Consider the following 22,448-nt stretch of genomic DNA (forward strand, 5'->3'; position numbering starts at 1 on the left):
CAAAATCAAAACAAAAAAACGAGTATTTGATTCAGTATTTGTACATTTCAAGGGCCAGTCCCTAACTTCTACAATAACCTAAATTTTGTTATATATGATTTTAAATTTTTATAATTTTTAGTTCTAATGGTATTGTGCAAGTCAAACTTCATCCTATGAAATTTTGATCCCATTTTGAGTGGCTTTTACTTTAGTGGCCTTTTTTCCACTACTTTTGAAAACAGGCCCTTCTATAATCCAGACGAGCTTTCATCATTCCCTAGGGAGTTAAGTATGCGCATCATCAATTAAAATGACTTCAGTGATAGTATTTTCGTAGCTTCCCTAGAAAGCCTGTTACGTCAAATGAAATTAAACCTGAGAGTATTAGTTTTTGCCTTAGATGTTAGGGCAAGATGCATCTGTAGTCATATGCCAAATACTCTTTCACTAAACATTTGTTGATGTTTGTTCCTGCTTTGTGCAAGGTGTGTGCTAAAGTATTGGAGGCACAATAAAGAGCAGCAAACTCTGTGATGAAAGCATTAAAATAGGTGTTTTCATTGCAGGTCCCTGTGAAGTTTACACCACCATCTCCACCACCACCACTACCAATACCACTTCCACTACTATCACCACCATCATCACTTCTACCATCACCAGCAAGCAGCAACATAGATCTTACAGCATAAAGCACATTTACTATGAAAACTGGAATTAAATAAAGAACTCTGGCCTATAGTTATTTGGAAAACAGTATCTCTTGTGCATTTAATTCACTTGTCCTTCTCTTGATGTATGTTGCATATTACCAAAGGATACACACCACTATGCTGGAATTTTCAGAGCAGTTTTTCAGCATTCTCATGCTGAAAAGGAAATTTTTCTCATGCTAGGAGGAAATCTTAAGTGTGAAGGAATCATAGAAATTACTTATTCCAACTCCCCCATTTTATAGATGAGGAAAATAAAGTTCACAGAAGGGAAGTGACTTTCCAGGATCACATGAGTAGACAAGGATAAAATAGTAATCAAAATAAGAACTCAATCCCCTTGATTCGCTCACTACCCAGGATCGAACTCTATCCTACAGACCCATGCTGTAGGAGAATGGAATAAGGACTATTAATTAAGCTTGAGAAAAAGTTATCACATCTCATAGGCAGAGAAACTTTCTGGAGAAAATGAGAAAGTACAAATCCCCACCCAGGAGCTCTTTGTTAGCTCAATTTGTGGTTGGTTATGTAAATGAAGAGGCCTTGCAAGAGAATGGGGTCATGAGTTTTCTGGGGGATAAGCATGATAATGCTGTATGCCTGGAAAGAAAATGATACTTTGCACTTGTATAAAGCCTTTCATCCATCCAACAATAATAAAGAAGACTTTGTACTTTCAGCCAAATATTGCAAAGTACTTAACAAATGTTTAACTCATGAATCCTCAGAACGACCAAGAAAGGAAAACTTTGGAAGGGAAGACAGCAGCTCTTAATCCTCATGCTCCAAAGGGGAATCTAAGGTCAGAAGATAGGAGCCTACACCTAGCTGAGTGACGTCACTGGCAGGGCTCCTCACACGCACAGACATTTTTGTGTTTGAACACTGTCGAAGGGGACCTAGACACAGGATTTTGAAAAGGGCAGAGGTGGACCAAAAAAGACCCTGCTTGTTCTTCCAGCCCAGTAAATCTGTGAAGCAAAAGAGGTTTGGTTTTGAGTTTTTAAAGATTCTTTGAATTCTCTTCAAAGATTTTTGGCTTGTTCCCTAGGAGAATTTTTTTAAAACCATGTATCCCTTCACAAAATTTTTAGTTATGTCTAAAATATTTCATATGTTTAAATAATTGCAAAGGTTGTGATTTCCAGCATACGATTAATAATAGAGACATTTAAAAATAAACTATTGCAAACTCTTTCTAAAATATCCAATTGAATCAAAATTCCAAGCAATCTGATGGCCATCATCATCTATTTAAAAAAATATATTTATACATATATACAAGATCTTCTTTAATAGTTGGAAATTTTACATTATTCCCCTTTATTAAGTTTATATTTTTATCTTACTTCTACATACTTTTATCCTAATGTACTATATAATATTTAAAGAATAAATAAAATGGGTTATCACTGAAAAATATTCCATGATGTAATTTCATACATGTAAGTTTTAATTATTTAATGATGTTCACATTATATAAAGGAATCATGAAATTTTTATCCATGAGCTTTATCTAGTACAGTAGAGAACGTAGTAGTATCATTTCAGTTAAATTTAAAGGAATTTGCACCCCTGAGTTACACAAGTTTCGAGAGCATCATTCAGAGAGAATTCTATTCTAGTAAAGGTAGACGGCCTAGGAAAGGTATGGGAGACTCCGATGTGTGCCCTGTTTAGCTGTGCCACTCAGCCCTGCGTCAGCATCAGAAAACCTGCACTGCTTCTACTAATTGTGGATGATTCTTTCCATCTAATGGTACTTCCTATGGCTGAATAGTGAGAAAAACTGAGAACAAATGGCAGGCACCAATTTCAACATTTGAAGTGTTCCTTGCTTTGCCATCCTGGGTCTCTCCCCTAAGAGTTACACATTCTTTGACAATAAAAAGGGATCAAGAGATGCTGAGTCACTCTCTGTACACTTACACCATCTCCAAATCCAGAGCCTCCCAACACAAGTCTATCGCCTCAGATGCTTGGCTTTTTTTTTTTTTTGAGAACATTTAAGTTCTACGCCCTTAGCATATTTCAGTATACAAAAAACAGTATTACCCAGATGGCCAACAGACACATGAAAAGATGCTCCACATCGCTAATTATCAGAGAAATGCAAATTAAAACTACAATGAGGTATCACCTCACACCAGTAAGGATGGCTGCCATCCAAAAGACAAACAACAACAAATGTTGGCGAGGCTGTGGAGAAAGGGGAACCCTCCTACACTGCTGGTGGGAATGTAAGTTAGTTCAACCATTGTGGAAAGCAGTATGGAGGTACATCAAAATGCTCAAAACAGACTTACCATTTGACCCAGGAATTCCACTCCTAGGAATTTACCCTAAGAATGCAGCAATCAAGTATGAGAAAGATCAGTGCACCCCTATGTTTATCGCAGCACTATTTACAATAGCCAAGAATTGGAAGCAACCTAAATGTCCATCGATAGATGAATGGATAAAGAAGATGTGGTACATATACACAATGGAATACTATTCAGCCATAAGAAAAGGGCAAATCCAACCATTTGCAGCAACATGGATGGAGCTGGAGGGTATTTTGCTCAGTGAAACAAGCCAAGCAGAGAAAGAGAAATACCAAATGATTTCACTCATCTGTGGAATATAAGAACAAAGGAAAACCTGAAGGAACAAAACAGCAGCAGAATCACAGAACTCAAGAATGGACTAACAGGTACCAAAGGGAAAGGGACTGGGGAGGATGGGTGGGTAGGGAGGGATAAGGGGGGGAGAAGTAGGGGGGTATTAAGATTAGCATCCATAGCGGGGTGGGAGAAAGGGGAGGGCTGTACAACACAGAGAAGACAAGTAGTGATTCTACAACAGGTTGCTACGCTGATGGACAGTGACTGTAAAGGAGTATATAGGGGGGACCTGGTATAGGGGAGAGCCTAGTAAACAAAGTATTCGTCATGTAAGTGTAGATTAATGATTTAAAAAAAAAATGCAGTTCCTATGTGGTAACCTCTAACAAGTTCTACACAATGATATAAAGGACATATAAAAGTGTAGGCAAAGGGTCTGTTTGTGTTTATACAGAGGATCAAAGCCTAATTTGGCTACCCCGAAAATGAACTAAGATACGATATGAAAAAGAACTTCCAACATCAGCACTCTCGGGAAGACTCATGACAGAAGATGATCAGAAAAAAAAAAACAAAAAAAAAAACAAAAAAAAAACTTCAACAAAGATCCACACACTGTCACAGGTGTAGATGCACTCATCCCACCAGTTCCTGGACTTGCCATGGGAAAGATGAAGGAGATATCTAAGCTGGCCTGTGCATGCAGTAAAACAAAAATTGGACTGGATCTATACTGTTGGAACTCAACCAAGAATTAGGAGAAGTGCAAATTGTAGCACTCCAAAATCTTACAACCACAGACTATTTATCGTTAAAAGAACATATGGGATATGAACAGTCCCCAGGAATGGGGTGTTCTAGTTTATCTGAATTCTCTCAGACTGTTTAAGTTCAGTCGGACAATATCCACCATATCATAGATAAGTTTTCACAAATGCCTAAGGTGCCTAACTGGTTTTCTTGGTTTCACTGGAGATGGCTGGTAATTACAGGTATGCTTTGGTTAGGTAACTATATTCCTATTATGTTAATGTGTGTGCACAATTTAATTAGTCGTTTAAAACCTATCCATGCTGAAGTTACTCTACAAGAAGATATGTTAAAGAAATAATCAATCTTCCCAGGTTTTCTTCTGCCTGCTACTTCTGTAGCTTTTCTTCTTCCTACCTAATCACAACCTTTAAATAGAACTCGTGCCACATGTCGAATTTACCGAGTATCATAATTCTTCCAAGTGGTAAAGACACCTCAAGACAAATGCTGGGCATAGAAGCCACAGGGCATAAATATGCAAAGAAGTAAAAAGCTAACCTTTTCAAACAATAAGGCTTCTCTCTCACTTACCAACTTAACATTTCCCTGTATGGCCCCGGAAGATGACTGGTTAGCCAGAGACGGGTAAGATTCCTCAAGGGAGGAACAACCTAAGACAGGCACAGTCGCAGGGGGCCATCTGGTGAGAAAATGGGGAGCAGCAGAGGTGAGGCTTAGAACCTCCCCCCTCATGTTCTGAGAGAAATCTTCTGCATACATGGATGTTTATTGCCCTCGTCTAGCGCGGATTAACACATAGTCTACAGGCACACACCTGATCATCTACATTTGCTCTCTTACAACACTAAACTCTGTTTTCTACCTTTATCTCATATCTACCTACCACTTCAGCATTTTATTAAAAATAATAATAATAGAGAAATGTGGTATCCACATATAAATCAGGTTTAAAAATCAAATGAATATTCATATTTGAACTGACTGTTTATAGTTCATAATGCATGAACAAAACCGAAAGCTTCTGTGATGACTGCCCTTGCACTGTTCACCATGTAACTTATTCACTATGTAAGAATTTGTACTCCATGTAAGAATTTGTTCGTTATGCATCAGAAGATTGGAGACTGACGAAAATTGGGCTTGGGGTGGATTAATGATTGTTCATTGAGTATTGACCCCCCTATACAGAGATTTGTTGTGGTTAACAACTATTTGATCAATAAATATGAGAGATGCCCTCACAATATATATATATATATATATATATATATATATATATATATATATATATATATATAAACACACTTCCAATTGTAAAATAAATAAGTAACCGGGATGTAATGTATAGCATAAGGAATATAGTCAAAATATTGTAACAACTTGGTATGGTGATACCTGGTACCTAGAAATATCATGTATATAAATGTTGAGTCGCTGTGTTGTACACCTGAAACTAATGTAATGCAATGCTGTTGTCAACTACCCTTCAATAAAAAAATAAAAAAAAAAAAACTCAAGTAAAAAAAAAAAAAAAAAACAGTATTACCAACTATAGTTTTTCATGTTATACTTAAGATTCTCAGACCTTGTTCATTTTACAAGTGAAAGTTTGTGCCCTTTTAGCAACTTCTGTTTGCGACTCCCCCCCAAGCCCAGCAACATCACCACCAGGCCTCAGCTTCTGGCAACAAACATTCTACTCTGTTTCTATGAATTCAACTTTCTTTCTCTGTTTCGTCTTTTAGATTACACATATAAGTGATACCACACAGTATTTGTATTTCTCTGTTTGGCTTATTTCACTTAACATAATGTCCTCTAAATTCATCCATGTTGTCACAAATGGCAGGGCAAACTGACCATTGCAAAAAAGTCTTATTATATAAACAGGGTTCCTCTCACTGTCACTATATGAATGGGGTGAGAGGTAGAATTACCAGACAATACAGAATTATAATCAACCAAGAAGGTAACTCATTAAAAATTAAGATTTTAAATTTCTTCTAGTTTTCCTCCTGTCTATTCAAAAAAATTTTTAAGCTTAATTTAAAAGTCAAGTTCACTAGTTGAGATGATTATAAATCTAGCCTCCCCAAACCCTCCACGACAAATAATGTATATGAATGAGAACTATTAAAGCTGCTATGTCAGAAAATGTAAAGGTTCTAAAAGTTTTACTTGAAAGCTTTAAAATGTATTCAGTATTGGGGTTTTTTTGTTTGTTTGGGTATTTTCTTAACATCCTATTTTTTCTCTTTATGATGTTAGAAGTTATATTTTCTTTTTATGCTTTTAGTGATTCCCCTAGATATTAAAATGCACTCCTTAATTTATCAAAGTCTAATGTTAACTGATAGCTTTGCCCCCCCACCCCTTGTCATTGCAAGAAATTTAGATCATGTCAGTTCCATTTACCCCCTCTTAATCATAAGCTATTATTGTTAAGTATTTACGACAATGTCACAGATATTACTATCACTGTTTAATGTAGTCAGTGTTCATTTAAGTTAACATAGACATGTTTCATTTTCTTTTCTCTTCATTCCTTCTTGCATCTCTGGCCTTCCAACTGCGATCATTTTCCTTCTGCCTGCTCTTCATAATTAATATTTCCTTAGTGCAATTCTGCTGGGGGGAAACACTTTGTTTTTGCTGGTATAAAAATATCTTCATTTCACCTTCATACTCAAAAGATATTTTTATTGAGTATAAAATTTGAGATTGCCAGTAAATTTTATTTAGCACATAGATTATATCATTCCATGTCTCTGGCCTTCATTGCTGCTGTTGATAAATCAGCTGTCAGCCTAACAATCATGCCTTTGAAAATTATGTCTTTTTTTCTAGTTACTTTATGCTTTTACCTTGAAAAGTTTACATGCAATTTCTGACCATGGCTTCCTTACAATGATTGCTTCAAATTTTTAGTATGTACTGCTTATGAAATACTTTGTTACAGAAGTAAATTTAAAAAAAAGTTTTTGCATAGACATTTGAAATTTTACATCAATTTGATGTTATATTTAAAGAACCTAAGATCATAGGCAAATGTAATGGTGCATTTCTTGAGATAATGAGATGGATTTCCAAACCAATCCAACTTTTCATATCAGCTATTAGAAATTACACTGAAATTCTAATTCACAGAATACTTATAATTTGTTATTATACTTACTATTCAGATATGACTAAGAGGACACCTCAGCAACAAATAGAGGTGTACAATAAATGTAAAGACAGAGACTTAGGGCATTGCCCAGACATGTGGCACCCCAGAAAGCCTCTGCTCATCTGGAACAAAACTCTGGCAGCTCTGTAGTCCGTTTGTCCATGATGTGCAGTGGCACACTCCACAATGGCTGCTGAAGATGATAAAGCACCTCCTCAGCCGTGTTCTGTGTGTCACAGGAAGCAGTGACTGACAGACACTCCTCAGTATACTCACTGTCTGCTCTGAAGGGACCAAAGTCTGTACCCTTAGATCCACCTTCTAGAGCATTTCCTTTGATCTCCACCTGGAGTCTAAGCAAGTGGCCAGGCCCTAACCTACAACTCTGAAGCTTTATGAGATCAATATTTATATTCCAGTTGCCAGGGACACAATGGTTGGGAATTTCTGCTCTGCTCCCTTCTACCTAATTTTGTCTTCACTATTAAAAATGAGTTCTAGATTTTCCATGAAGCTAGTGAATCATATACTTCAGGACCCTCACTTTCATGGGAATTTTCCAAGGCCCTGAGAGGGCTCTATCAATTTGTTCATAAGGTAATATGTTCTTGTAAAGTTTACAAATATAGAATACTTTAAACTCAATGATTTAACATCATTGCTGTTTCACTCTCTGACTTCCCCTCCATCATGGTTCTCTTCATGTCAAGAAGCATTGGATTGGCCATGGACATTTTTGGGGGCCATGGACATTTGGGTTAAGGGGCCAGTGAGTTAAGGCTAGATACATTTGTTTGAATTTAATGAGATATATTTATGTGCTTCATAGTTTCCACATCAGAAAAGGACAACACTGTCTACCTTTCAAGGTTGTTGTAAACATGAAATGAGATTACAGTATTGCACCCAGCAAATCAATTATTTTAACCTAAAGAAGTGTCCTCACATTCTGAAATTCTAGCCTTTTTCTATGTTACTCAGCCTTTCCAGATATGTTGGCTCCCAGTAAGGCAGTAAACCCATTGAGGAACTAATCTAGTTTAATTAGACTGGCCAGGGCACAGTACAGATAAATGTCATTATGCGCACTGGGGATGGCTGCATCGTATTCTTTCAGAACTGACTGGAGACTCACTGCCTCTGAGAAGCCCTCCCTGGCGAATTTTGCCCTAACTCTGACCACTCTTTTCACTCTGTAGCCACAGAAATCTTTATTTGTTGTTTATTTATTTATTTATTTATTTATTTTAGTTTCTAATCCATTTGAAAAGAAGTGGCATGCCTCCTGCTCAACAAGTCATGTCTAAAGGAAGGAGAAAAAATGTTTATACCATTAGGTACCTCCAAATTCTCATACACAATTACAGTAGCTGATAGCAATGCTATGTGCCAGGCTCAAGTGTTAACACATGTTATCCTTAAAACAATGAGGACGGTACTACTTATTTGCATTCCCATTCTGCAGAACAGGAAACTGACACACAGGAAATTGAGTAAATTGCCCAGATCATGCAGCTAGGAAGTGACAGTGTCTTTAAGGAGACTGGTGTAGTGGAGAGATGTGGGCTCTGGAATCAGATGAATGCAGACTGGATTGATTACATTCTCCCAAATCTGTCCCTCTTGTGTTCCTCAACACAGAGCCTGACACCCCCAACCACAAAGGTGCCCAGGCTTACAACCAGAAGGACACACTTTGACCCTTTCCCCTGACATTTTCTAAATGTGTAGTATGTGGGAGGTTTACATTAAAGCCTTTATGGGGAGTCTCTCTCTAAGTTATTATGATGGCCTTATGAGGTAGGTACTGTATTATCCCCAGTTAGATCCATTTTTTATTCTATTTTGCAGATAAGAAAACTGACACTTAGAAAGGTTACAGTGCCATGTGCAGTGTCACTGTCAGTCCTGCCCTATGTTATAAGCAGCTCAGTGTCCAAGAGCTCGCTGTTAGGAAGCAGCAGATCGCAGATTCTCAGTGGTCCTAGCATCTACCCTCATGACCATTACTGCACAACCAGGCCTTGAAAATCTGTTGATTCCACCCCCACCCTGCAAAATAGCTCAGCCTTGACCCTGGCTCAGGCCACCATTTCTCTGTTGCAGCAGTTTCTCAACCAGTATGGCCCTCTCCAACCAGCATGGCTCTCTGTTCCATGGTCAGGAGGATAATTTGCCTAAAGTGCCAGTGTGAGCACATCATTGTGGTGCTAAATCTTAGCAGGCTTGACAATGCCTGGCCTCCACCAGCCTCCACTAACTGTCCCAGATCTCCCCGGGTGCTGCCATTGCTGAGCCCTTATCCTGAAATCTTCTCAACCTGTCACAGGCTGGGCCTAGGTCCAGGTGTTTCACTGGTTTAGCTCACTCTTTTCAGCACCCCCATGACTTCCGCATTTACCTGGCTAACTGTTATTTTTGATGTCTCAGCCCAGAGGTCATTTTTTTCTAGCAGCCTTCCTTTGCCCTCTAAGCCTGTGGTCCCATATATAACCACACCACATTGTGCCTTATCTGGGTGCTTTAAAACCCTTCCAGTAGACTAAGAGGAAGGGCCTGCATGGGTCACCATCACCTCCTCAAAGCCTAGCATGGCACCTGGCCCATTACAGTCACTCACTGAATACTGATGAATGAATGAATGAATGAATACAGGCTCCACTACTAAATAGCTATTTGAGTAGCTACTTCCATTCACTGAATTTCAGTTTTGAAATCTGTAAAATGGGCATAAGAACAGGTAAAAAATTGTATACTTAGCGTAAATATGAGCCTCCCATTCCTTCCTCAAATCCCAAGAAAGATAAGAAATTTTTTTCATTACATTAAACTAGAGTGATAACCAAGAGGTTTAAATAACATAATATATATAAAGTTCCTGATACCTCTGGAAGCATTACCTCTGGTCATTTTTTCTAGCAGCCTTCCTTTGCTCCTTGGTTATGGCCTTTCTGAGAGTGCAAGGGCTGGTGATTCTGCTTTACTGTGAAACTGGTGACATGACACACAGTCCAGACCCAGTCAAGTTACTGCCTGAGTTGCCCCCTGAAATCAGCTCTGCCAGGAGGGTATCAGTTGTGGGAACACTCCTTCAGCACATAAAATCAGAGTTTAAAATGTGGAAAATGTTAACATTCACCATGGATCTAAATCCTTGATCGTCTTTTTACTCACCTTGTTACTCCCCTACCCCCACCTTTAAGTCTAAATCTACCCGCAACTCACTCTACAGAAAGAAGGCAGAATATAAAGTCTCCTGCCAGATACTGAATGTAAAACTTTCCTCGTCATAGAGATTTTAGTCACTCAGAGATTTCTCTCTGAGAGTTGTCAGTATTCAAGCTGAAGTGAGTGGACTTAAGGACTTGTGTTTGGAAGCCTCTGGTGCTGCGAGGGAGTGTGTCACAAAGTGGGAGCCTGGATTTCAGAGCCCAGCTGGGGCACACATGTTGTTTATGTCTAGAACCACATAAAAGGTGATGAACAACCCAAGAGAGTTTTGCCAATAAATAGAAACATTTACCACGCACCAGTTACAATGGCCAAAATCATAAAAACTCATTATAAATCAATGAATACATTTACAAAACTATTCAAATAGATTAGTTGATCTCATTAGAATTCTTAGATTTGGGGTTCTGGCACAGAAAATCTAATTTTTCAGAACAAATCATTACATTAAAAATATCTTCTATAAAAAAATAGTGATCATAGATGGCTGATTGAACAAATGCATTTATTCCCTCTTTCAAATCCCCATTAAAATGAAATAAAGGGATTTTTAAAGATTAAAAGCAGGAGGAAATATTGATAGCAATATTTTTTTATTTTGGTATCATTAATCTGCAATTACATGAAGAACATTATGTTTACTAGGCTCCCCGCTTCACCAAGTCCCCCCCACGTACCCCATGACAGTCACTGTCCATCAGCGTAGTAAGATGCTGTAAAATCACTACTTGTCTTCTCTGTGTTATAGAGCCTGCCCCATACCCCCTCCACATTATACATGCTAATTATAATGCCCCCTTTCTTTTTCCTGCCCTTATCCCTCCCTTCCCACCCATCCTCCCCTATCCCTTTCCCTTTGGTAACTGTTAGTCCATTCGTGGGTTCTGTGATTCTGCTGCTGTTTTGTTCCTTCAGTTTTTCTTTGCTCTTATACTCCACATATGAGTGAAATCATTTGGTACTTGTCTTTTTCCGCCTGGCTTATTTCACTGAGCATAATACCCTCTAGCTCCATCCATGTTGTTGCAAATGGTAGGATTTGTTTTCTTCTTATGGCTGAATAATATTCCATTGTATATATGTACCACATCTTCTTTATTCATTCATCTACTGATGGACATTTAGGTTGCTTCCATTTCTTAGCTATTGTAAATAGGATAGCAACATCTTAGAAGCTTCAGAATAGGACAGCATCTGGTTTAGCCAATTGGGAAAGCTAAGTCCAGCAGAGGAAAACCAAGAAGCAATCAGATTCCTATGACAGGCCACCCCAGAGGTTCCCTTCCCCAGTGCAGCTTGGTGGGCCACCTCTCCCCAATCCAAGAAAGAACTTAAGGTTTTCCTCTGTAGAGGATATAATAAAGGGTCTCTAAGCAAGAATTAGGAGAACTAGACATGGTTAAGATCAGGAATACTCTACTGAAAGCAGAGAGATTTGGAAAAAGGTTGATATGATGAAATTGTGGCACCCGGTCCATGTTCAGCTTCCAGAACATAGCCAGGTTTACCCAACCCCTCTAGGCAGGAGACTAGATGTTTCCTCCCTGAAAAAGTTAAACACAACAGGAAAAAAGACCTAAAGACAATGACATGTCCCACCACATAAATCCCAGGAAGATCACCCTAGAGTAAAGACTAACCTCAGCAAGGGTTATCCATGGCACAGAGCTTCCCATCAGCTGTAAAATACAAGTGAAGGGCAAGGATCACCAGACGTTTGAAGAAAGCCTCGACCAGGGAATATACAGACAAAAACCAAAAACACAAAGAAAAGAACTTCGAAAGGAAATGGAGACTATTCAGGAAATAAAACCCTTAAAAAAAAAAAACCAAAAAAACCAAACTGAAAAACTACTAGTAATACTTTCAGACAAGTAGAAAGGTATAAGAATAGATGTTATGAAAACAAGAACTATCAGAGAACAAAAAAAAAAACTCTTGGAAATTTAAAATATGATAATAGAATTTAAAAAGAGAAGTTTTAAGGTGATAAAGTTGAGGAACTCTCAGAAAATAAAGCAAAAAGACAAAAGGATAATAGGAAAGGAGTTCACGCAGAGGATCAGTCTAGAAGGTTAATATTCTAATAAGTAGGTGTATCAGAATGAGCGAATAGCTGTAATAACAGGGAGGGACTCATAATAAATACACAATTCAAGAAGATCTGCAAAAGCAAGAGACACAAGCTGCCCGATGATAGGGCCCAACAAATAGTTGATACAATGGATTAAACGAGACCACCAAAGCATATCGTTGTGAACTTTCAGAACCCTGCAGGCAGGAGAAAGTCCAACAAGCTCTCAGAGGGAAAAAGTAAGAGTTATACGAAGGACCAGGAGTCTGAATATTGAAAGATAGTGTAAGGTGGTAATTATTCATCCATTCAAGAGACAGAATAACACTTTGGTTTCTACCAAATAAAGTGAAACAGTAGGTGGAACTCTAGGGGAACGCTTGGGGAGAAATCCTAATTAGCTCCAAAACATGTATCTGTAGGCCAGGAAAATTGAAAGCAAATGCTCATTGGTTTAGGGTTAAACTGAGAAATAGATTATAGTAGGGATTCTTCTCAATGCTTGGATATCAATAAAACCACAATCGTTACCTCACCTGCACCTCATTAACCACTTCTAACACACATTAGCTGTGTACTCACGACAACCCAAATTGGCAGAAATTATTACACAGTTTTACAGATTAAGTTATGCTAGTCAAGTAATTTACTCAAGGTCATACATAATTTGGTTATCAGGAGGAGCTAGAAGCCATATAAGGAGGAGTTAGAATCTAAAACCCATTCTTTTAACTGCTATGCCATGTGGCCTTGGGAAATAATGTGCATATTTAAATATTTTAGTCATAATTTTTATAAAGCTTAATATTTCTGCCAACAACGATTTCTTAGAGAGAGCAAAAATATGTGTGCCAGGATTTTACTTTATATCCTTATATTTTGAGAGAGAACAAGGAGGAAAAAGGGAGATGAGCCTAAAATTATTATTATAAAATAAAATACTAGTTCATAATTTTTCCAAAACAAATATCTTGGTTAGCTGGCAGGATTTCTAGAAAACCTTTTATGAAAAGGAAAGGCTCGAAGATAAGGATCCAAAAGGGAGTAGCAATATTTCAGTTTTAGTGGGCCTACCACTCAATTGCTCAGCAGTCTTAATGCCCAAGCTACAAGAGGACTTTGCACAGGGCTTGTATAACTTGGCCTGGCAGCCACTTTTATGCACACAAGCCCTCCCACCCCATGCTGAATTTTCCATATTAATGTGCTTCCATTGTTCTCAGTTGGGCTTGCTGTAACTTTAGCCCTCTTCCAGATGTTTCCTGACATCAGCATCCAAGATGTGCTGGCCAGCTGTCTTTAAAATTGCAGGAACTCTGTGTTGTGTGTGTTAGTTATGCAAATAGAAAAGCAAGGACAAGAAGCCAACGCAAAGGATAAAAAAGAACCCGGGGAAGGATTGGACCAGGGCTTTACTGGCACATGCATTGTAGGTACAAAGCCAAGACAACAAGCTGTCTTTGATCAAAACCCCCAGCATGCTTCACCACACTGCCCATGCAGAGGGGTCAGCGTCCTCGGTTCCCAGGTCAGGCCTGGATTTCTGGAAGCTTCCTTGGTCTGTTTTGGTAACTTAATGGGGACAAGCTGAATATCCACAGGTCTATCAACTCCTTAACCAGTTTCTCCGTGTTCTACTTTGTCAACAGAAAAGTATCTGCACAGATTAAGGAACAATTCCCCAAAGTGTAGTCTTCAGTAAATTAATAATAGATGTTTCATGACAAAAAAGGTTGGGCAGTCACATGGTTTTCGAAAAACCTAACTTAAGCAGAGTAAGCAATTCTCTTTCCCAAAGCACTCTCAGGGCCTCTGATATGTTCTGGTATGTGCTGTGAGTGTGGAAGGGAACCATTTCTCAGAGAACTGAGTCCACCTGAGAAAATGCTGGGCAAGAGGCAGTGTGGATGCTCAGCCTGCATCACCCTCTCAGATGCTAAATGAATTGTTAAATGAATAGGTCTGCATAGGTTGAACTTAAGACATCCATTCCCAAACTCACAATTGCCTGTCTCTTCCACCTGCTCAGGCTCCGGCTTCCCCTCCCTGGGTTATGCAAGTGCCATCACCATTCCCCTGAACTAGAAATATGGAAGTCGTCCTCCGTGTTTCCTCTGTCCTCTCTCCAGCTTCCCCCATCAAATTCACCCTTAGGTACAGCGCTGCAGCTTTGTCTTCCTAGCACCTCCATAAGTACAGATCACGGACCTCAGACCTGCATCCCCAACTGGTGACTAGACATTTCTATTTGGTTCAGTGAAGATCACCGCACCTGGGCTTGTCAACGACTGAGTTCCCGTCCTCCTCACCCAGCAGGTATCCTTTCCCAACTCTGTTACTCTCAACAATACACAATGGCTATGTTCTCAACCCTATTACGGTGGGGAGGGGATTTTCTTGTTTGTTTTCTTTTGTTGGTTAGTTCATTTTTTGTTTTCTGCTTATTTTAATTGTGGTGAAATACACATAACATAAAATTTACCACCTTAACCATTTCTAGCCATGAAGCACAGTAGTGTTAAGCACATTCCCACCATTGTACGGCTGACCTCCAGAGCTCCTTTCATGTTGCAAACTGAACTCAGTGCTCATTATACAACCCCCCATGTTACTCTCCCTGCAACCCCTACAATTACCATTCTACTTTGTGTCTCCATGATTTTGAGTACTCTAAGTACCTTATGTAAGTGCAATCACACCGTATTTGTCTTTTTGTGACTGGCTTATTTCACTTAGCATAATGTCCTCAAGGTTTATCCATGTTGTGGCATGTGTCAGAATTTCCTTCCTTTTTAAGGCTTAATCATACTCCATTGTATGTACATACACAACATATTGTTTATCCATTTCTCCATTAATGAATACTTCGGTTACTTCCATCTTTGGCTATTGTGAATAATGCTACTATGAATATGTGTGTACAAGTACCTCATGAAGACCCTGCTTTCAATTCTTCTGGATATATATTCAGAAGTGGGATTGCTGGATATACAGTAAGTCCATTTTTAATAGACTTTAACCTAGAATAGGTTACTTAACATCTGTGCTCTCATTTCCTTACTTGTAAAATGCATTTAATTGGAGTACCTATCTCATAGGGTTATTGTGCAGATTGGACAAATTACCTGCAAAACACTTATAAAGCACTATCAGCATTTCCTTTTAAAAAAGGAAGAATCTCTTCCAAGTGGTAAAGACACCTCAAGACAAATGCTGGGCATAGAAGCCACAGGGCATAAATATGCAAAGAAGTAAAAAGCTAACCTTTTCAAACAATAAGGCTTCTCTCTCACTTACCAACTTAACATTTCCCTGTATGGCCCCGGAAGATGACTGGTTAGCCAGAGACGGGTAAGATTCCTCAAGGGAGGAACAACCTAAGACAGGCACAGTCGCAGGGGGGCCATCAGGTGAGAAAATGGGGATCAACAGAGGTGAGGCTTAGAACCTCCCCCCTCCTGTTCTGAGAGAAATCTGCATACATGGATGTTTTATTGCCCTTGTCTAGCTCAGATTAACACATAGTCTACAGGCACACACCTGATCATCTACATTTGCTCTCTTACAACACTAAACTATGTTTTCTACCTTTATCTCGTATCTACCTACCACTTCAGCATTTTATTAAAAATAATAATAATAAAGCGAGAAATGTGGTATCCACATATAAATCAAGTATAAAAATCAAATGAATATTCATATTTGAACTGTTTATAGTTCATAATGCATGAACAAAACTGAAAGCTTCTGTGATGACTGCCCTTGTAATGTTCACCGTGTAACTTATTCACTATGTAAGAATTTGTTCTCCATGTAAGAACTTGTTCGTTATGCTTCAGAAGATTGGAGACTGACGAAAATTAGGCTTGGGGTGGATTAATGATTGTGCATTGAGCATTGACCCCCCTATACAGAATTTTATTGTTGTTAACAACCATTTGATCAATAAATATGAGAGATGCCCTCACACACACACACACACACACACAAATATATATATATATGTATATATATATATATAAACACACTTCCAATTGTAAAATAAATAAGTAACCGGGATGTAATGTATAGCATAAGGAATATAGTCAAAATATTGTAACAACTTGGTATGGTGATAGCTGGTACCTAGAATTATCATGTATATAAATGTTGAATCACTGTGTTGTACACCTGAAACTAATGTAATACTGTGTGTCAACTACCCTTTAATAAAAAATAATTATCCAGGAAAAATAAATAAAAATAAAAAAAATAAAAAAAATAAATAAAAAAGGAAGAATCTGAGGCATGAAAAAGTTAGGTAACCTGCTCAAGTTCACATATGTAGTAAAGAGCAGAGTCAGGATATAAACCCAGGTTCATAGTTGAAGTTTCTTCTCTTAACCACTGTACCAAAGTAAATTCACAGCCCAAGTCTAGAAAACTTTTACTGATTAACTCCACCTAAGTTGATTATGTACTGATTCAATTATGTGGGCACAGTTTAGGAAAAGATGGGGATGGAGAAAGGAAGGGGTCTTACACACACAAAAAAGAAGATTCTTGATACAACAGTCAAAAGTATATGAAATCAGTAGTAAAATCCTAACAAATAATTATACTGTTATTGTTAGCATGACCTGTGATGCTGAGAGGGTAGGTGAGATCAAAACCAGAAGTGACTATTAGAGATGGCTTTGGTGACCTGGGCAAAGCAGGGTCAGTAAAGTGATGTGGATCACAGTGGAATGATCTGGAAGCCTCACTGGGGCAGGCTGATGGAGAAGTCCTTGAAGGGCAGAAGTGATATAAACCAAGTAGATTCATCTCTTTTATTTATTTTTATTTATTTTTATGCTAATCTTCTCTGTATCGTTCCAAGTTTTAGTATATGTGCTGCCGAAGTGAGCACTCGCCTCTTTTATTTTTGAGTTGCTAAGTGTCAGCAACTTCTTCCATGATGTGTGTGTGTGTGCTGAGAAGTGGGGGCATGTTACTGCATCCTAGCTCCACTCACCTCATCAGCCATGTGACATTCACTCTGATGCTAGAGCTCTCTTCCTCTCTCCTTAGGGGTTTATATGAAGACCATTTTTATAAAAGAGAAATGCCGGAAATGAAGAGAGAAGGACATGTAATAATAATCTATAATATTTTACAACTAAACCACAGCTGTAAGCCCAGTACTTATGTTTATTTATGGCAACGCTTCTAAAAAAACTTAGAAATAGCCAGTAAGTTTTCCAGCAGCCATGCTTATCACATGGAGAAATTACACAAAAAAGACTTAAGTGACTTGTGAAGAGAGACTTAGTAATACACTCTAGGCTTTCATGAAGATGAGCTCATGGATAAATTTGGTGGTGTGGTCATTCTGAATGAACGCAGTTCAGTTTATCAGATGTTTCACTGAGTGCCACGAAAGGCTATGCAGTTGCACCCAAGAAAACTACAAGATGCATTTGTTTTGTGAGAGAGGCCCATTGGCCCTGTAATTTTATCTTATAGAGAAAAATCTACCTCAGCTCCTGGGCATACAAAACCTGACCACTAGTTCTGCCCTTCAAGGACTTCTCCCTCAGCCTGCCCCAGTGAGGCTTCCAGATCATTCCACTGTGATCCACATCACTTTACTGACCCTGCTTTGCCCAGGTCACCAAAGCCCTCTCTAATAGTCCTTTCTGGTTTTGATCTCACCTACCCTCTCAGCAGCATCAGCTGAGCAGTCTCTTTTTTTTTTTTTTTTTTTTTTTTGTAGATAATTATTTTTTATTGAAGGGTAGTTGACACACAGTATTACATTACATTAGTTTCAGGTGTACAACACAGTGATTCAACATTTATATACATGACAATTCTAGGTACGAGCTATCACCATACCAAGTTGTTACAATATTTTGACTATATTCCTTATGCTATACATTACATCCCGGTTACTTATTTATTTTACAATTGGAAGTGTGTACTTTTTTTGTTGTTGTTGTGAGGGCATCTCTCATATTTATTGATCAAATGGTTGTTAACAACAATAAAATTCTGTATAGGGGGTCAATGCTCAATGCACAATCATTACTCCACCCCAAGCCTAATTTTCATCAGTCTCCAATCTTCTGAAGCATAACGAACAAGTTCTTACATGGAGAACAAATTCTTACATAGTGAATAAGTTACATGGTGAACAGTACAAGGGCAGTCATCACAGAAACTTTTGGTTTTGCTCATGCATTATGAACTATAAACAGTCAGTTCAAATTTGAATACTCATTTGATTTTTATACTTGATTTATATGTGGATACCACATTTCTCTCTTTATTATTATTATTTTTAATAAAATGCTGAAGTGGTAGGTAGATACAAGATAAAGGTAGAAAACATAGTTTAGTGTTGTAAGAGAGCAAATGTAGATGATCAGGTGTGTGCCTGTAGACTATGTGTTAATCCAAGCTAGACAAGGGCAATAAAACATCCACGTATGCAGAAGATTTCTCTCAGAACAGGAGGGGTGAGGTTCTAAGCCTCACCTCTGCTGCTCCCCATTTTCTCACCTGATGACCCCCCTGCGACTGTGCCTGTCTTAGGTTGTTCCTCCCTTGAGGAATCTTACCCGTCTCTGGCTAACCAGTCATCTTCCGGGGCCATACAGGGAAATGTAAAGTTGTTAAGTGAGAGAGAAGCCTTATTGTTTGAAAAGGTTAGCTTTTTACTTCTTTGCATATTTATGCCCTGTGGCTTCTATGCCCAGCATTTGTCTTGAGGTATCTTTACCACTTGGAAGAATTATGATACTTGGTAAATTTGATATGAGGCACGAATTCTATTGAAGGGTTGTAATTAGGAAGGAAGAAGAAAAGCTATAGAAGTAGCAGGCGGAAAAAAACCTGGGAAGATTGATTATTTCTTTGACATATCTTCTTGTAGAGTAACTTCAGCATGTATAGGTTTTAAACTACTAATTAAATTGCACACACACATTAACATAATAGGAGTATAGTTACATAACCAAAGCATACCTCTAATTACCAGCCATCTCCAGTGAAACCAAGAAAACCAGTTAGGCACCTTAGGCATTTGTGAAAACTTATCTATGATATGGTGGATATTGTCCAACTGAGCTTGAACAGTCTGAGAGAAATCAGACAAATTAAAACAACCCATTCCTGGGGACTGTTCACATCCCATATGTTCTTTTAACAGTAAATAGTCTGTAGTTGTAAGATTTTGGAGCGCTACATCTTGCACTTCTCCTAATTCTTGTTTGAGTTCCAACAGTATAGGTCCAGTCAAATTTGTTGTTTTACTGTATGCACAGGCCAGTTTAGATATCTCCTTCTTCATTCCCATGGCAAATCCAGGAACTGGTGGGATGAGTTGAGCAGTCTCTTTCTTGAAACATTTTCTCTTCTCAGCTTCTGGGGCAGCACATTTTCCAGGGTTTCTATTTGCCATTCAGGCTGCAGCTTCTCAGTCTTTGACAGCTTCCCTTCCTCCATGTGATCTCTTAAAGATGGAGGGCCCACAGGGATTTCTTCCAGTACCTAGCTCACAGCTCTCCAGGCCCTTTTGCTCTTTACATGCCAGGTATGCTATCATCTTAGGGAGTTTGCACCAGCTCTATTTGGAACGGTCTCTCCCTGGTCTCCACAGAACTAATGCCTCACTTCTTGGAAATCTTAAAGTTCACCTTCTCACTGAAGCCTTCCTGACTTCCCTATTTACAAGCATAAACCAGCTCCACCCCTCAAAATCCTAATCCTCCATATCCTTCCCTTTTTTATAACACTTCACCTTCTAAGATACTACGTAGTGCACCATTCTAGCAGCAGTATACAATACATCCACCAATACATAATAGGCACTCAATAAATATTTTTTTGAATGAATGATTTGATCTCCACACCAAACACAGTCACATAACACCTCAAACTCAACTCTCAATCCTGAGCGTTAGAACCATATATTTAACTGACTACTTGGTATCTGCATATGGGTGTTTGAGAGGAATATCAGAATTAACATAGCCAAGAATGAATTTTTGTTATATATTCTTAACCCAAACTCTGTCTTTAACATCTGACATTATTCCCTAACTGATGTCCCTGCTTCTAATCACTATAACTACACTCCAGAGCAATTCTTTAAAGCATTAAACAGGTAATTTAGTAGGTCTCTTGATTTAAAAGTTCCAGTATAAAATCCAAATCCTAAACACCACCATCTAGAAGGTCCCCTCCCCACAGCCTACTTCTATGACCTGGTCTCCTACCACTCTCCACCTCATCCCTCTAGTTCTGTGTCCTTTCAACAGACTAAGTTCATTCCCACGGCAAAGCCTAGGCATTTTCTGTCTTCAGTGACTGAAAAGCTCTTCTTTCAGATCTTCAAATGGCCCAGACTTCATCAGTCGGATTTCAGCCCAAGGTCACTCCACAGAGAGGCCTTCTCTGACTACTCAATCTAAAGAGGCTCCCCAGTTACTCTCTGATACATATTTACTCTATTTTCCTCATAACATTAGTATTCTCTGAAATCACTTTATTTATTGATTGTTGCTCACTTACTGTCTGCCTTCCTAACCAATATGAGCTTCATAAGACCTATGGCTATTTTGCTCATCATTGTATTCTCAGGGCTTAGCACAGTGTCTGATGCACAATGGGTGCTCAATTTATGTATCTTGATGGAATAAATATTTAATGAAGTTGAAGTAATATAAATAAAGTAAAGGAAAGGGAAAATGTTGAAAAATCACAATTCATCCAAGTCCATTTGAAAATTTAATTGGCTTTATGAAGTGATTCATGACTCAGGCAACATCTTCCCTAGCAAGTAAAGATGCCCTGAGGAGTTGCATAGAATGGAAGGTTTTTAGACAGGAGGATGGGGGAAAAGTTATTAGCAAAAGAAAAGAAGGGATTGTTTCAGGCAAGGTCACCTTCTTTTGGGGGAAAAGCAGGTCTTATAATGCAGGTGACCTCTTCTTCTTTTAAGGAAGATGGAGAGGACTCCTGACAGATCATCTTATTAATGATGCTGAACAGAAAATGCCTGACTCACTACATTTCTGGGAGAGGATGGAACTGTAATTAGGTTAGGTGTTCAGCCCCAGCTTGGTGACTTGGCCTAGCAGAAGTGACCCCACATTGGGTCTGTGTCTTTCTTTCTTTTTAACAAGAGGAAAACAGAAGGAAAGACAAGAAAAGGGAAGGGAAGGAAGGCAGAAATTTTATGTTATAGTTTTAAATTTTAAATTATTGGGAACTTTCATAGGGGAAAGAAAAGAAGGGGTGAGTGAAAATACACAAAAAAAGATCATTTCCCCAAGTCAGGTTTTTTTCTGCCCATGGCTCTCTTCATGTTCAGCCTTTGATTAGCCATTGAGCCATTATTTTGTTCCTGAATTGTTCCTGTATTGTGATATGTGGTCCCAATTCTTGACCACAAAGTGTTTTCAGTTGCTGACAAAAGCTTGTTTCAAGAGGAAAAGTAAGGGTGGCCTACACAATTAGGATTATGTGTCCCACCTTCTTTTTCTTGAAATTCATGAATAAATTTTTTTAAAGTAGACATTAGATAGTCTGAGATCAATAAAATAAATTAATTTCTATGGTAGAATAACTGACCTGGGGTTCCCAACTAGACTCACTAACTAAACCATAACTGAAATGGTAAAATAATTTATTGATAGATAATACCCAATTTACTAATGAAAAGGATGGGAAGTAGTTTTAAACCAGTTACATTCTATATATATATATATATATACATATATATATATATATATAATTATGTTATTGTTGAGGAGGAAACTGAGGCTCTAAAAGTCACAAAATTTGCTCAAGGTCACGCTGCAAATAAGCAGGAGTGGGAGGCGTCACGTGCCCAAGGCTATTATTTTTCCCACCACCCACACTGCTTCCCA

The 22,448-nt window shown here is 38.4% G+C and overlaps 1 pseudogene; it reads right to left on the bottom strand.

Annotated features, from left to right (window-relative positions):
• Positions 1-17,340: 17,340 nt before the first annotated feature.
• On the bottom strand, positions 17,341-17,440 carry LOC118918036 (U6 spliceosomal RNA; annotated as a pseudogene).
• Positions 17,441-22,448: the final 5,008 nt, after the last annotated feature.

Source organism: Manis pentadactyla, chromosome 1 (assembly GCF_030020395.1).
Source record: "Manis pentadactyla isolate mManPen7 chromosome 1, mManPen7.hap1, whole genome shotgun sequence".
NCBI lineage: Eukaryota > Metazoa > Chordata > Mammalia > Pholidota > Manidae > Manis > Manis pentadactyla.